Source organism: Furipterus horrens, unplaced genomic scaffold, assembly GCF_987537825.1.
Source record: "Furipterus horrens unplaced genomic scaffold, mFurHor1.1.pri manual_scaffold_2, whole genome shotgun sequence".
Taxonomy (NCBI): Eukaryota; Metazoa; Chordata; class Mammalia; order Chiroptera; family Furipteridae; genus Furipterus; species Furipterus horrens.
In genome coordinates, this window is record NW_028327172.1 from 103,655,617 (window position 1) to 103,672,685 (window position 17,069).

Sequence of the window (17,069 nt, forward strand, 5' to 3'; positions counted from 1 at the left end):
TAAGATCTCTCAATCTGAGTATACATTCAAATCCCCTTGATTAGAGTATGTGGTATACAATGAGATAAGTTAATAATAATAATAATAATAATAATAATAATAAATTTAAAACACTCCTAACTGATAAACCTTGAGATTCTCTTGAAATAGTGGTGGTGGTTGTTATGGGTCATTTTACTGTTGTTGTTGATATTGTTATTATTGCTATAGACTCACTAAGAAAAATCAAGAATCTCTTTTCTCCACCCCACTGAAGGAAAAAGCTCTGCTTTCTAAAGGTTATTTCCTCCCTCACCAAGAGGGAAATAAATAGCTTTCGTGTTTGAAATAAATGGGAGAAGTTTCAGCTTAATCCCTCAGCAGAACTGGTATGGAGGAGAGATGGCAGAAGTAGCCACCAGGGAAGGTGACCTTCTCCAATGTGGAACTGGGACATGATTTGGAGTTTTCACAGGTGACAAATTATAATCTCTACTGGCACAAAGTGCCTGGGGTTTTAGGAGGCTGGAGTTGCAGAGCATGAAAGGGGGATGGACCCTTGGCCAGGGAGCCACAGCAAAAGTTCTCAAAGACCAAGGAGAAATAGTGGGAGGAGCCACTCATCTTCAAAATGGATTCCAGGGGCTTATTTAACAAGCTTCTGGGCAGCTACCCAAGAAAAACCCCTTAGAAAAGGGAGGAGCCCTCAATTATGATGGGTATTTGACATTTCAACACCAGTGCCAACCACCTCCTGAGTGAGGGCTTGGAGCCAGATTTTATTTTATTTGGAAAATGAAGTGCTGTGATTTTTCTTATGCCAAAGCTTTGCAGAGAAATTTGTATCCCCTACAGTTTGTCCAAACTCTTTAGATCCAGATTACAGGCAATCTCTCATGGTTTACTCGTGCAAGTGGCTAATCTACTGCTTGTGGATAAATTTTATAGGTTTAACTCTCAGCAAGTAATCTTATTTCTCTATAACTAGGAAACACTCCACTGTGCTTCCATGTGCCAACAAAACTCTTTTTAAATATGCTACTTTCTACTGTTCACAGAAAGTAAGAAACACATTTAAACAAAACCTACAAGGCCACCAACTAGTCAGACAAGTCCAAATAAAAAATGAGAACAGCTAAATCATGGTAGCTTTCTGATGAATATAGGTATCATTTTATATAAAGATGCCAGCTTCTGTGATTCTAAGAAAAAGAAATTATATTTGTTGGCCTTATGTTAAGTAACTTGTTCAGGATTCCACAGGAGAAAATATGCAGAAGGGGTAACTGATGACTCATTCCTCAGATTTTTTTTTCTCTTTCTTTCTTCCTACCTTTGTTTTCAGCAGCCACTGACAGACCACTGGCATGTAAAGGCTGGGTAACTTGGTGTCATATTTCTCTTCAAATTCTTCCCTTCTTCTTCAGGCCAAGGAGAGAAATGCCTTCGGTTACCTTACCACTTTAATATTGTAGTAACTACCCTACTAGTCAAACTGCCTCCCTTTCCCCTACTCATTCTCATCAGATTGATCTTCCTAAATGATAGCCTTGACAATTTTACCCCATTCTCCTACCAAAAATCCCTATCTAATACCCTACCATTCAAAGAATGCTTACTGAGGAGCTACCAATTTCAAAACATTGTGCTTAACACTCTGAGGGACATGAATTTGAATCAAACAGCTCTGCCTTCAGGTAGTTTATATTTAGGAAATATAAACATTTCCCAACCTACTATAAGGCAAAGTATACTAACTATTCTAATTAAGGTCAAGATTAAGGCTTAGGAGTCAAGGAAAAGGAGAGAATATAGCTGGCTCCTTTTCTGATGGTGTCCATTGCTTACAAAATAATTTTAATCATTTATCTGGCAGTAACAGCGCTCTTGTAAACTGACACCATCAACTTACTTTTATCTCTTCTGCATTCCTTACAAACCTGAGACAGCCAAACTGGTCTATTCAGCCCCAAAAGCATCTTGCAGTTCCCACCTCTCTCTTTTAATGCCACTTTCTCTGAGTAGATCACCACCCTAGTTCTGCCTGTCCAAGTGCTGTCCACTATATATATTACCTTTTCCATGAAAACGTTCCTAGATCAGCTAGCCAAAGGTGGCCTCTCCCTCCTTAGCATGAGTCACTAACTGGGGTCTTTCCCACCGCCTTTCTGAATCTACTGTAACCTGCATATGCACTAGGACTCTGGGACTCACATGATTCCTGGCCCTTCATGTCTGAAATCTCTGTCCCCAGTCCAGCATCCCTTGTGATTTGGTGCTTTGTTGCCCACATCCCACTGCTATGGCTGGTCCTCAATCTCCCACTCTGCCTCTAGTGACTAAGGGGCCTGGGGTCCCAGTTTTAGCTACCTCAGTATTCTGCTCCTACTATGGATGCCACACACCCTTCTCCTCCAACATGTGCTTCATATATCTTCTAATTCACCTCAATTCATGAAATTGCCTGATGCGTTAAAAAAAAAAATGCTCAGCATAATTTAAATGTTACTGCTTTAGAAATAAAAGTATAGCACCACAACATGGATGTGCCTTGAAAGACATTATTTTAAGTGAAACAGCCCTACACTAAAGGACAGATGATATATGATTCTACTTAGATGAGGCACCTAAGTGGTTATCAGGGGTTGGGGTAGAGAGGGGAATAGGGAGTTATTGTTTCATGAGTACACAATTTCACTATGGGATGAAGAATAAGTTCAGGAGATGAATGTTGTGGCGGCTAGACAATTGTGTGAATGTCCTTAATGCCACTCAACTGTACACTTCAAAATAATTAAAATTGTATGAGGCCAGCATCACTCTGATACAAAAGTCAGACAAAGAACCATATAAAAACTACAGGCCAACCTCCGACCAAGATGGAGGTATAGGTAGACACACTGCATCTCCCTTCATAACTGAAAGAAATACATCTACCTCAAAACTATAAAAACAACCAGAAGCACCAGGAAATAGAAATGAAGGGAAGTCCAACAAAGAAATAAAGAAGAAATACTCATCCAACCAGAGCTGGGCTGGAGAGGATGCAGTGTGGTAGTGGTGACAGTGCAGTGGCTGGTAGAAAGCACAGTCACACGTTATAAAAGGCAGAAGGGACACCTGGGGAACAATCCCAGCCCTAAACCGGACTGCACAGCTCACAGTTCAAGTGCCAGGGAAAATAAAGCCACATTGCTTCTGACTGTGAAAACCAGTAGGGGTTGAGACAGCAGAGGAAACTGCTGGTCTATCATGGGGTTCACTTATTTAGATATGGAAAGTAGGAGAAGTGCCTGGAAAGGGGGCAAGTGCTGAGCAAGAGCATTGTTCCTTCTCAGACACCTCTCCCACATACAGCACCACATCATGGTGAAACAGGTCACCACACACTGGTGAATAACTAGGCTTCGCCCATTAAAACATAACAGGGAAGACAGCTCTACCTAAGACACAGAGGCAAATACACAAGGCTGTCAAGTTGAGGAGACAGAGAAGTTTGGCCTAAAAGTGGAAACAAATCAAGGTTCCAGTGGGAGAACTGAGCGATGAGGAGATAGCCAGCCTAACATATGCAAAGATCAAAACACTGGTGATAATGATGCTCACAGATTTGATAGACAAGATTAACTACAAAAAACATATAAGGGAAGAAATGAAGTCTATGTTACCTGAAACAAAGGAAATTCCACACAAAACCAGTGGTGAAGGGGAAAAAAGCAAAGTTGAAATCAATGATTTGGAACATATGGAAGAAATAAACAGTCAACTTGTACAAAAAGAGGAAACAAGAATTGGAAAAAACAGGGAGAGGCTTAGGAACCTCTGGGACAACTTTAAACATGCCAACATCCAAATCAGAGGGGCCCCAGGAGGAGAAGAGGAAAAGCAAAAATTGAAAAATTATGTGAAAAAATAATGAAGAAAAACTTCCCTAATTTAGCTAAGGAAATAGACATACAAGTTCCAGAAGCATAAGAGTCCCAAACAAGCTAGACTCAAAGAGTACCACACCAAGACACATCATAATTAAAATGTCAAAGGTTAAAGATAAATAGATAACCTTAAATGCAGCAAGAGAAATTCATAGAGTTACCTACAAAGGAGTGTCTATAAGACCATCAGCTGATTTCTCAAAAGAAACTTTGCAGTCAAGAACGGACTGGCAACTTCTGGCCAAGATGGAGGCCTAGACTGACACAATCCATCTCCCTCCACAACTGAGAAGGACTACAGCTACCGCAAAACCAAAAATAACCAGAAGTTCCAGAAAATAAAGCTACATGGAGTCCAACATATGAAGTTATAAACAAGTGGTGCTCATCTGGGCAGGTAGGAGGGGCGAAGTCAGGGCAGAGAGATCAAGCTTTGCTGCCAGTGGCAGCTGCAGCAACAAGAGGTAGGACTGCGATATGCACAGACACCCCTATTTAAGGGGAGGCGAGAAGTGCCAGGGGAGCACCCCTGCCTGCAGTTCAGAACTGTCAGCTTGCTATTCCAATGCCAGGGAAGGCAGACCCCCATTGCCTCAGACTGTGAGGCCCAGAGTGCGTGGGGACAGAGGAAGAGGCTCCCGGTCTCTCAGCGGAGAGAGTGAATGGCAGAAATCCATCTTGGACCCCCGCCCCCACACAAAGCACCACAGTATGGTGAGAAGGGTTGCTTGGTAGTGATGAGTGCACAGGGCTCCTCTCCTATAATGTAGGAGGTGTGACAGCCCTGCCCAAGAAGGAAAGGTAAACAAACCTGTCAGGATGGCAAGGATAATGATAGAGATATCAATCATGCAGCTGACCAGAAAGCAAATACACCAATTAATGAATGAACAGATAGATAATCTATCTGAGGCTCAGTTCAGAGCTATAGTTTTAAGACAGCTTACAGAACTAACAGCGGGATTTAATTAAGACGGGGAAGGAATGAAGGCTAGCCCTGCTGAAATGAATGAAAACACATATGAAACAAGTGGTGAGGGAAGGAAAACCAAGGATCAAATCAACAAATTGGAACATAGGAAAGGAACAAACAGTCTACCAGTGCAGAAAGAGGAAACAAAAAGTGAGGAAAATGAGGAGAAGCTCAGAAACCTCTGGGACAACTATAAGAGCAAATATCTGAATTATAGGGTTGCCAGAAGGTGAAGAGGAAGAACTAGAAATTGAAAAATTATGTGAAAAAATAATGAAGCAGAACTTCCCTAACTTGGGGAAGGAAATAGACTTACAGGTCTAGGAAGCACAGAGAGTTCCAAATAAACTGGACCAGGGAGAACCACACCAAACACATTATAATCAAAATGTCAAAAATTAAAGGTAAAGAGAGAATCTTAAAAGCAGCAAGAGAGAAGAGAAGAATCATGTACAAAGGGGTCCCAATTAGACTATCAGCTGATTTTTCAAAGGAGACTCTGTAGGCAAGAAGAGACTGGCAAGAAATATTCAAAGTAATGAAAAGCAAAAACCTACAGCCACCATTACTCTATCCAGCGAAGCTGTCATTCAGGATAGAAGGGCAGAGAAAGTGCTTCCAGGACAAAGTAGAACTAAAGCAATTCATTAGATTCAAACCACTGTTATATGAGATGTTAAAGGGACTTGTTTAGAAGAAGGAGGACCAAAACTATGAACATTAAAATGAAAACTGTATTACAACAACCAACAACAAAAGCTAGGGAATTGAAACAAAGGCAAACTAAGTAGGCAACCAGAGTGTGAAAAGAATTATAGGTATGAGGAACATATAGGGGGGAGGTCAGCAGGGAGGGGGGAATGGGAGGGAGGTGATGCAGGAATTAAGAAGCATAGATGGAGGGAGTGGAGTAGACTGGAAGATGTTGAAAAGAACTATATGCACAATCAATGGGCATGGACTAAGCGGAGGACAACTGGAGGGAGGGGTGTCACTGGGTGGAGGGGAGAAGAGGGAAAGAAATTGGGACAACTCTAACAGCATAATCAATAAAACATTTTTTTTTAAAGAAAGGACTGGCAAGAGGTATTCAAAGTGATGAAAAGCAAGGACCTATAACCAAGACCACTCTATTTAGCAAAGCTATCATTTAGAATGGATGGGCAGATAAAGTGCTTACTAGACAAAGTTAAGCTAAAGAAGTTCATCATCACCAAGCCATTATATGAAATGTTAAAAAGACTTATTTAAAAAAAAGATCAAAACTATGAACATTAAAATGACAACAAACTCACAACTATCAAAAGAATTTTTAAAAATATAAATAAAAACAACCTAAGCAAATATACAGAATAGAAATAGAATCATAGGTATGGGGATCACTTAGAGGGTTATCAGCTGGGAAGGGGGAGAGGGAAAAGGTACAGGGATTAAGAAGCATAACTGGTAGGTTCAAAAATAGACAGGGGCTTGTTAAGAATAGTACAGGAAAGGGTGAAGCCAAAGAACTTATATGTATGACTCATGGATATGAACTAAGGGGGGAAGGATTACTGAAGGGAAGGGGGGGTACTGGGAAGAGGGGAGCAAAGGGGAAGAAGTTGGGATAACTGTAACAACATAATCAATAAAATATACCAAAAAAAAAAAGGCCAATATCGCAGATGAATATAGGTGCACAAATTCTCAACAAAATACTAGCAAATAGAATTCAGTGGCAAGTTAAAAATATTATACACTATGACCAAGAAAGACTTGTCCCAGAGATGCAATAATGGTTCAGCCTATGCAAATCAATCACTCTGATATACCACATTTATAGAATGAAAGATAAAACCACATAATCATTTTAACAGATACAGAAAAAAACATTTGACTAAATTCAACATCTAATCATGATTAAAGCTCTCAATAAAGTAGGTATGAGCGGAGCTTACCTCAACACAATAAAGAACATATGTGAAACATCTACACCTAACATCATAATCATTATGGGAAAACTAAAAGCTTTTCCTCTAACATTTAGTACAAGGGAAGGGTGCCCACTCTCACCACTTCTATTCAAAATAGGACTGGAAGTCTGTAGGGGAATGCTCCTTGCAGTTTTGGGAATTGTAGCCCAAGCCGTAAGCCACCTTCCTCCCCCGACCAGGGAAACCTTTAAGTCTCAGTGGAAAATCAAAAGGTTGTGCAGCAGACAGGACCAAAGGCCACTCAGAGGGTTCCCATGGGAATTGGGTTTAAAGAATGCATATTATCCTTTAGAGCTTGCTCTGCTTTTCTTACCTCTTAGTTAACTATAAAAAATCTGTAGCTAAAAATACATGAAGCCCTTGCACCTAATGTCAGCATGGTATCATGATGTTTAGCAGAACCTGACACAGATTGGTCACTGGGTTTTCTATATTGGTATCTATAATCAGTGAAGCTACAAACTGATTCACTGATTGATCTACCAAGCCTGCATACTCAGCACTCTCCTCTATGGCAGCGAGACGTGGACCACCTACGCAAGGCACGAAAGGAAACTCAACAGCTTCCACATGAGGTGCCTGCGACGCATCCTACATGTCGCCTGGCAGGATAAGGTCCCCAACACCGAGGTGCTGAAGCGAGCCAACATGAGCAGTTTGCATGCAGTTCTTAGTGAGAGACGCCTCAGGTGGCTCGGCCATGTCAAAAGAATGGATGCAGGCCGTATTCCCAAAGACCTCCTCTACGGCGAGTTAGCAAAAGGTCAGAGGATGACAGGGCACCCAAAACTGCGGTTCAAAGACATCTGCAAAAAGGACATGACACAATGCTCCATTAATCTCAACACATGGGAAATTCAAGCAGACGACCGCCTAGCCTGGAGGCTCGCGATCAGGCAAGGTACGTCACGCGCAGAGGCTGCGCGCAACGAGGAGGCGGTCCAGAAAAGATCGAGGTGGAAGCAGCGTCAACAGCAGCAACAACAGCCATCTGCCTTCACCTGTAACAAGTGCGGCAGGGATTGTCACTCCCGAGTCGGACTGCACAGCCATTCTCGGCGGTGCAGATAGACTCTCAAGAAGCTACGCCATCGTCTCTCGAGACGGACGGCTGCCGACGACGATCTATAATCAGTAACTGTCAACTGTAACCCAAGCATCTGAAAGCTTATTGATGACCCATAAATCTTGACCTTGTATCTCTTGAATCCCCTCCTCAAAAAAAGGCATGGGGAATGGAGGTCTTGTGCTTTTTCCATTAGAGGGAACAGCCACCTCCATTTCCCTCCAGGCAAAATACAGTGTCCTGGATAAATTTGTTCTGCCATGCTCCTGAAACCTCTGCTGGACAGAGAAGTTTCCAACCAAGCTGGGGCATTGGAGGCAGCTCAGCCTCAGAAGACCTTGCCAGAGTAATTAGAAAAGAAAAACAAATTTAAACCATCCAAATTGTAAAGGAATCTGAGTTTGCAGATGACATGATTACATGTGCAGAAACCCTAAAGACTCAACAAAAAGTGCTAAAACCAAGAAGAAAATTCAGTAAAGCATCAAGATAGAAAATCAACATATAAAAATCATTGGTGGAGATCCAAGATGGTGGAGGAGTAAGTGGAAGCTACACTAACCTCCTTCAAGGACCAGTCTGGATTTACAACTTAATTTTGGAGAAATCATCTGGAATAACCAACCAAACACTAGCTGGAGAGAAGTCTTATTGTTACAGAAACAGGGGAGTCCAAAAATCCCCAGAGTTTGCAGCTGGGGGATGGGGAGAAGGAAGCAGCTTTTAGAATGCCTCCACATGCCTGAGGCTGGTGGCTAGTGTCTTTCTTATGCAAAATGTTTTGGATGCTTCCAAGGCCTCAGGTAGATGGAAGGGGTCTTGAACCAGGGGATGGTATGGAAAAAGCAGACAGAGCCTACGTAAAGTTCTGTGAATGGTCAGAACTGTTTGCAACACCCACTGCATCAGAGGACATAGTCAGGGACATATAAGCAGCTGCGGACATTTTAGCTGGCTCTCGCTCGTGTGCTCCCTCCATGTGGCTTGGAGGAGGGGGACTCCAGGCGGCTTTAAGAGGCTCTTGCCATACGGTTTTGAGAAGGAGAGGAGATCCATGCGGTTTGCAGGAAGAAGGCAGTTTACAAGGAGGCTGAGAATCGAGGCGGTTCTGCATTGAGAGCTGGAGGGCACCACAGCACAGAAAGGACCTCCCCAATCAGAGAAGAGTGATTGGCAGCTACTGATAAAGCTGAACTGTGTTTGGAAAGTAGGGAAATGATGTTTCTGACCTTCCTAAGACTGGCCTGGTTTGGTAGGGGGGAGGCAAGGATATGTGTTTATGGGTGTTTTAAAGAACATAAGACATAACAGCAGAAATCCGCAATTAATCTAAATCTATATAACTGTTAAATAAACAATTTTTTTCTTTTCACTAAACTCTGGTATTGAGAGTTATAATTCTGGTGGCGGGCAATCGGGCCCCTAACTAAAGAGCCCATGGGTTTGTTTTCAGTTGGAGCAGTCCAGGGGTTCTGTAATATTATAAACACGGAGACATAGAAAAGGCCGCTACATCACAACGTGACTGGTAGGGAGTGCAGAGACGCGGAAGGGCTGGCTGGGCTCCCACGAGCAGCCGGGGGTTCCCCCTAAGAAGGGCAGGGTCTAAACCCCCAGCTGGGCTTCCCAGCCTACAGCAACAGAGTAGAAAGTAAAATAGTATCCAGATGTGAAAAGTGAAAAGCCACAGGGTTTCTTGCTAGCCAGAGAGAAAAAGCTGGAGAAAAAGAGCTCTTAAGTAGATCACATATGAAAATATTTCAGCCCCCACTTATCCTGGGCTCAAGCAGAGGGAAGGCAGAGAGGTCTAGAGACACTTGGGGAGAGTTTGGCGTGGTGGCTTTGAGGGGAGAACTGGGGGAGCACCTGACTGGGTCCCAGTGCTGACTCATTCCAAGTACTGCAGGCAGACCATTCCCCACCAAGTGGTGTCAGCCTGAGGGGAAGCAAAAGCCCTGCCTACAGGAATTAAGCTGCCACACCCTCAGTCCTTAAGCCTGACAGCTAATCACAGATTGAATAGATTAACAACTAAAAGAGACAGACAAAGGCAGTAGACCTCTGGAAGACTCCAACAGGCTGCCTAGGGCCAGATTGCTACATGATATGACGCAACAAGGGGAAGATCCAGGAAATGCAGATTAATCTAAGAAGCAGCAACAGACAATAAGAGTCACAAAAATGGGGAGACAGAGAAACAACTCCCCATCGAAAGGAAAGGTAGAATCCCCAGAAAGAGTGCTAAATGAAATAGAGGGGAGCAAACTATCAGATATGGAATTGAAGGAGAAGCTGAATGAGCTCAGTGGAAACTACAAAGAACTCCAGGGAAACTACAAGGAACTCCAGAAAAACTACAAGGAATTTACTGATAATTACACCAGCATGAAAAAGGACATAGAAGCTATCAATAAGAGACAGGAGGAAATGCAGAATACAATCTCTGAATTGAAGAACAGAGTAGAAGGAATTAAAAGCAGGCTAGTGGAAGCAGAAGATCGGATCAGTGAGCTGGAGGACAATGTAGACAAAAACTCCATGACAGTTCAACAAAATGAAAAAAGAATGAACAAGACTGAAGATGTTCTAAGACAGCTGCAGGACAACATGAAATGTAATAATATCCGTATCATAGAAATTCCAGAAGGAGAAGAAGAAGAGCAAGGGATAGAAAACCTCTTTGAAAAACTAATGACAGAAAACTTCCCTCACACAAGGAGAGAGTCACGCAAGTCCAGGAAGCACAGAGGGTCCCAATGAAGATGAACTCCAACAGACCCACTTCAAGACACATCATAATTAAAATGGCAACATTCCAAGACAAAGAGAGAATCCTAAAAGCAGCAAGAGAGAAACAACTAATAACATACAAGGGAGCTCCAATAAGGCTATCATCAGATTTCTCAGCAGAAACACTAAAATCCAGAAGGGAAAGGCAAAAAATATTCCAGGCAATGAAAAACAAAGGCCTACAACCAAGAATACTCTACCAAGCAAGGCTCTCATTCAAAATGGAAGATGAAATAAGGAGTTTCCAAGACAAAAGAAGGCTAAAATAATACATCTCCACGAAATCAGCATTGCAAGAGATACTAAAGAGTGTGTTTTAAGAAGATCAAGAAACAGAGAGAGACAGAGAGCAGCACAAGTACAAAGGGGCAAAATAATAATGAATAAATATCTATCGGTAATAAGCTTAAATGTAAATGAATTAAATGCTCCAATCAAAAGACATAGGGTAGCAGAATGGATACGAAAACAGGGCCCACATATCTGCTCTCTAAAAGAGACATACCTCAAAACGAAAGATGTACACAGACTGAAAGTGAAGGGATAGAAAAAATATTTCAAGCAAATGACGTAAAAAAAGAGCTGGGGTAGCAATATTTATATCAGACAAAACAGATTTCACAGCAAAAGCCATAAAAAGAGACAAAGAAGGACATTTCATAATACTTAAGGGAAAAATCCATCAAGAAGATATAAGCCTTGTAAACACATATGCACCCAACTTAGGAGCACCCAAATATGTAAGGAAAATTTTGAAAGACTCCAGGAAAGATATAGACAGCAACACACTCATAGTAGGGAACTTTAACACTCCATTGTCAACAATGGACAGATATTAGAAGCAAAGAAACACCAAAGATATTGAGGCATTGAACAACACTCTAGATTAAATGGGTTTAGTCGATATATATAGAATTTTTCACCCCAAAAAGCAAAATATACATTCTTCTCAAGTGCACATGGGACATTTTCAAACATAGGCCACATGGCAGGACACAAAGCAAGCCTCAACAAATTCAAGAAATTTGAAATTATATCAAGATCTTCTCAGATCACAATGGCTTAAAATTAGAAATTGACCTCAAAAAAAAAAAAAGAAAAGCTCAAAAACATTCAAACTCATGGAGAATGAATAACATAATATTAAATAATGAATGCATTAACAATGACATCAAGGAAAAAATCAAAAAGATTCTGGAAATGAATTATAATGAACCCACAACAACCCAAAACCTATGGGACACAGCAGAAGCAGTCCTGAGAAGAAAGTTCGTAGCAACACAGGCCTACTTTAAAAGGATAGAATAATCTCTAATAAAAAATTTAACCCTACAGCTATAAGAACTAGAGGAAGAACAACAAGCAAAGTCCAATGCGAGTAGAAGAAAGGAAATCATAAAGATCAGAGCAAGTTAAATGACATAGAGACTAAACTAACAATTCAAAAGATCAACAAAAGTAGGAACTGGTTCTTTGAAAACATAAAGAAAATTGACAAGCCTTTAACCAGGCTCATCCAGAAAAAAACAGAGAAGACCCAAATAAATAAAATCAGAAATGAAAGAGGAGAAATCACAACTGATGCCACAGAAATACAAAGGATTGTAAGAAATTATTACGAACAAGTGTATGGCAAGAAACATGACAACCTAGAGGAAATGGACAAATTTCTAAAAACATATAATCTTCCAAAACTGATTCAAGAAGAAGCAGAAAGCCTGAATAGACCAATAACAACTAGTGAAATTGAAGCAGTAATCAAAAAACTCCCGGAACACAAAAACCCTGGACCGGATGGCTTCACAGGTGAATTCTACAAAACATTTAGGAAAGAACTAACTCCTATCCTCCTCAGACTATTCAAAAAATTTCAAGAAGAGGGGAGACTCCCAAACTCGTTCTATGAAGCCAGTATTATCCTAATTTCAAAACCAGGTCAAGACACAACAAAGAAAAAAACTACAGGCCAATATCGCTGATGAACATAGATGCTAAAATCCTCAACAAAATATTGGCAAACCGGATCCAGCAACACATTAGAAAGATCATACACCACGATCAAGTGGGATTCATCCCAAGGATGCAAGGATGGTTTAATATTCACAAATCTATAAACATAATACACCACATCAACAAAATGAAAGACAAAAGCCACACGATCATATCAATAGATGCAAAAAAACATTTGATAAAGTACAACACCCACTTATGATGAAAACTCTCAGCAAAATGGGAATAGAAGGAGCATATCTCAATATAATAAAGGCCATATACAAGAAACCTGAAGCCAACATCATACTCAATATGCAAAAACCGAGAGCATTCTCCCTGAGATCAGGAACAAGACAAGGATGTCCACTCTCTCCACTTCTGTTCAACATAGTCTTGGAAACTCTAGCCACAGCAATCAGACAAGAAAGAGAAATAAAAGGCATCCAAATTGGAAAAGAGGAAGTAAAACTGTCATTATTTGCAGATGACATGATAGTGTACATATAAAACCCTATAGGCTCCATAAAAAACTACTCAACCTAATAAGTGAATTTGGCAAAATAGCAGGGTACAAAGTCAATATTCAGAAATTGAAAGCATTTTTTACACCAACAATAAAATGTCAGAGATAGAAACTAAAAGAAAAATCCTATTTACCATAGCATCAAGTAAAATAAAGTACCTAGGAATAAAATTAACCAAGGAGGTAAAAGACCTGTACTCAGAAAACTACATAACACTGAAGAAAGAAATTAAGGAAGATACAAATGAATGGAAACAAATACCATGTTCATGGTTGGAAAGAATCAACATCATTAAAATGTCCACACTACCCAAAGCAATTTACAGGTTCAATGCAATCCCTATTAAAATACCAATGACATTTTTCACAGACCTAGAACAAATACTTCAAAAACTTATATGGAACCAAAAAAGAGCCCAAATAGCCACAGCCATTTTGAGAAAGAACACAGTAGAACGAATGACAATACCTGATATCAAACTATACTACAAGGCCATGGTAATCAAAACAGTCTGGTACTGGCATAAGAACAGACATATAGATCAATGGAACAGAATAGAGTGCCCAGAAATAAACCCAGGTCTATATGGTCAACTAATATTTGACAAAGGAAGAAGGAACATCAAATGGAGTGAAAAAAGCCTCTTCAAGAAGAAGAAGAAGAACATATGAAAGGGTGAAGCGGGAGAGCTTGTATGTATGACCCATGGGCATGGACTTGGGAGCGGTTGCTGGAGGAGGGGGATGCTGGGTGGAGGGGAACAAAGGGGAAAAAATTGGAACTATTGTAACAATATAATCAATAAAATATATTTTTAAAAAATCATTGGTGTTTCTATACACTAACAATGACCTATCTGAAAATGAATTTTAAAAGTCCCATTTAATCCTGACCAGCATGGCTCAGTTGGTTGAGCATCAGCCTGTGAACCAAAAGGTCGTCGGTTTGATTCCTTGGTAGCAGGTTCGGTTCCCCATCAAGGCACATATGAGAGACAACCAATCAATGTTTCTTTCTCACATTGACATTTCTCTCCCTCTTTTTCTCCTTTCCCCTCTCTTTAAAAAATAAATAAATAAATATTTTTAAAAGTCCCATCTATAATAGGAACAAAAAGAATAAAATACTTAGGAATAAACTTAATAAAAGAAGTGAAAGTCTTGTACATTTAACGTTATAATACATTGATGGAGTTAATTAAAGAAGACAAATAAATGGAAAGACATTCCATGTTCACAGACTGGAAAATAATAATATTGTTAAAATGTCCCTAATACCCAATGTGATCAATGGTTTCGATATAGTCCATATCAAGATCACAAATATCAAGATTACAAATATTTTTGAATCCTGGAGTTCGTGTGGAGTCTCAGGAGACCCCAAAGAGCCAGGCAATCTTGAACAAAAAGAACAGACCTGAGGCATCACGTGTTATAATTTCAAGATATATTATAAAGCTATACCAGTTTAGCAGGGTACTAGTATAGAAAAGAGCATATAGGCCAATGGAGCAGAATAGAGTCTGGAAATAAATTTATGAACTTACAGTCAACTGATCTTCTATAGAAGTGCCAAGGGCACACACTGGGAAAAGAACAGTCTCTTCAATAGTGTTGGGAAAACTGGATATCTACTTGCAGAGGAATGGGAGTAGACCTTTATCTCGTACCGCATACAAAATCAACTCAAAGTGGATTAGACTTTAATATAAGGCTTGAAACTAGAATTCCTAGAAAACATAAATGAAAACATCTTGATGTAGGTTTCAGCAAGGATTTTTTTGGATATAACATTAAAAGCACAGGCAACAAAAGCAAAAATTAAAATGGTAAATTTTGTTATGTCTATTTCACCATGATAAAACAAATTTTAAAAAATCTTAACCATGCACACATGAAAAAAATAGTGCATCACCAAGGTGTCATAGAAAATCAAAATAGAAATCTACATCAGCAGACATTCTTTCAAGATTCATAACTAGCTGGCTAAATACTTCCCCCACTAAGATTCATAACACTGAGTGTTTTTGCTCCAGATGTACCCTTGCTCTTTATAGCTCTTGACTCTAGTTTCTTCTAGGCCACTGTGGCCTCATTCTGAATGATGTACTTTAAAATAGAGTGTAAAGAGGTTTAAAGCCAAGGGTTACTGAACAAATATATTTCACCAAGACATTGCTTCCTGCTCATGGCCCTACTACTTTTTTATTTTCCCACCCTCTACATACGTCATGTCCCATGGACTCAATCTCATTTGCTCTTTGACTAGTAAGCATGTTTCTCCCATGAGAGAGAGGGAACCAATCTCCTCTACTGTGTCAATGTTTCTTCCCATCTCACAGATGCACCACTGCTCCCTGCTTAGAATCATGAGTCTTTGGTTCCTCTAAAGATATAGCCCTCTACAGCCTCCTCAGAGATCCTGTTGCCATGGCCACTGAATTTATTTACCTTACAGCACCCAAGGCTCTTCGTTAAAATGTGTCTTTTCCACCACATAATGTTTCCTTGAATTAGTTGCCTCCCTGAAGGCAGAGACACTGCCTTACACATGACTTTATACACTTTTTGCAGTGCCTTTGACTATACATGCCACATTTAAAAAAACATATAACTGGAATGCCACTTAGGCATTTTCAGGAATCATAATAATCAATCGGGGGGGAGGGGGAGTTGTTTAAATCAACCATTCAATTTGTTCAAGTATGAATCTATTTTTTAAATTATATATTATTGATTATGCTATTACAGTTGTCCCAATTTGTTTCCCTTTACTCCCTTCCACCCAGCACCCCCCACTCCCTCAGGCAATCCCCACACCATTGTTCATGTCCACGGGACATGTGTATAAGTTCTTTGGCTACTCTATTTCCTATACTGTACTTTACATCCTTGTGGCTATCCTGTAACTACCTATTTGTACTTCTTAACCCCCTCGCCTCTTCACCCACTCCCCCACAACCCTCTCCCATCTGGCAATCTTTTTCTTAAATAAGCCCCTTTAACATTTCATATAATAATGGTTTGGTGATGATGAATTTCTTTAGTTTTTCTTATCTGGGAAGCTCTTTATCTGCCCTTCCACTCTAAATGATAGCTTTGATGGGTAGAGCAATCTTGGCTGTAGGTTTCTGCTTTTCATAGCTTTGAATATTTCTTGCCAATCCCTTCTAACCTGTGAAGTGTCTTTGGAAAAATCAGTTAACCGTGTTATGGAAACTCTCCTGTAGGTAACTAACTGCTTCAATTTTGCTGCTTTTAAGATTCTCACTTTATCTTTAACCTTTGACATTTTAATTCTGTGTCTTGATGTGGTCCTCTTTGGGTCCAACTTGTTTGGGACTCTCTCTGCTTCTTGGACTTTTATGTCTATTTCCTTCACCAAACCTAGGAAAGTTTTCTTTCATTACTTTTTCAAATAATTTTCAGACTTCCACTCAAGATGGAGGTGTAGACAGACACGCTGCATCTCCCTCCACAGCTAAGAAGAAATACAACTACCTCGAAACTAGAGACAACCAGAAGTTCCAGAAAAAAGAACTGCAGAGAAGTCCAACAAACAAAGGTATAAAAAAGAAACACTTATCCAGACAGGTAGGAGGGGTGGAGCTGGGGCAGAGAGGATACAGTATGGTGGCAGCAGCAGTGGTGGTAGTGGCAGGGCAGCAGAAAAAGCAGTCACACTTTAAAATGTAGGGAGGGACAACTGGGGAGTGCTTCCAGCACCAGACCAGATCACACAGCTCACAGTTCCAGCGCTAAGGAAAATAAAGCCTCATTGCGTCTGACTATGAAAACCAGTGGGGATTGAGGCAGAGGAAGAAACTGCCAGTCTCTCAGC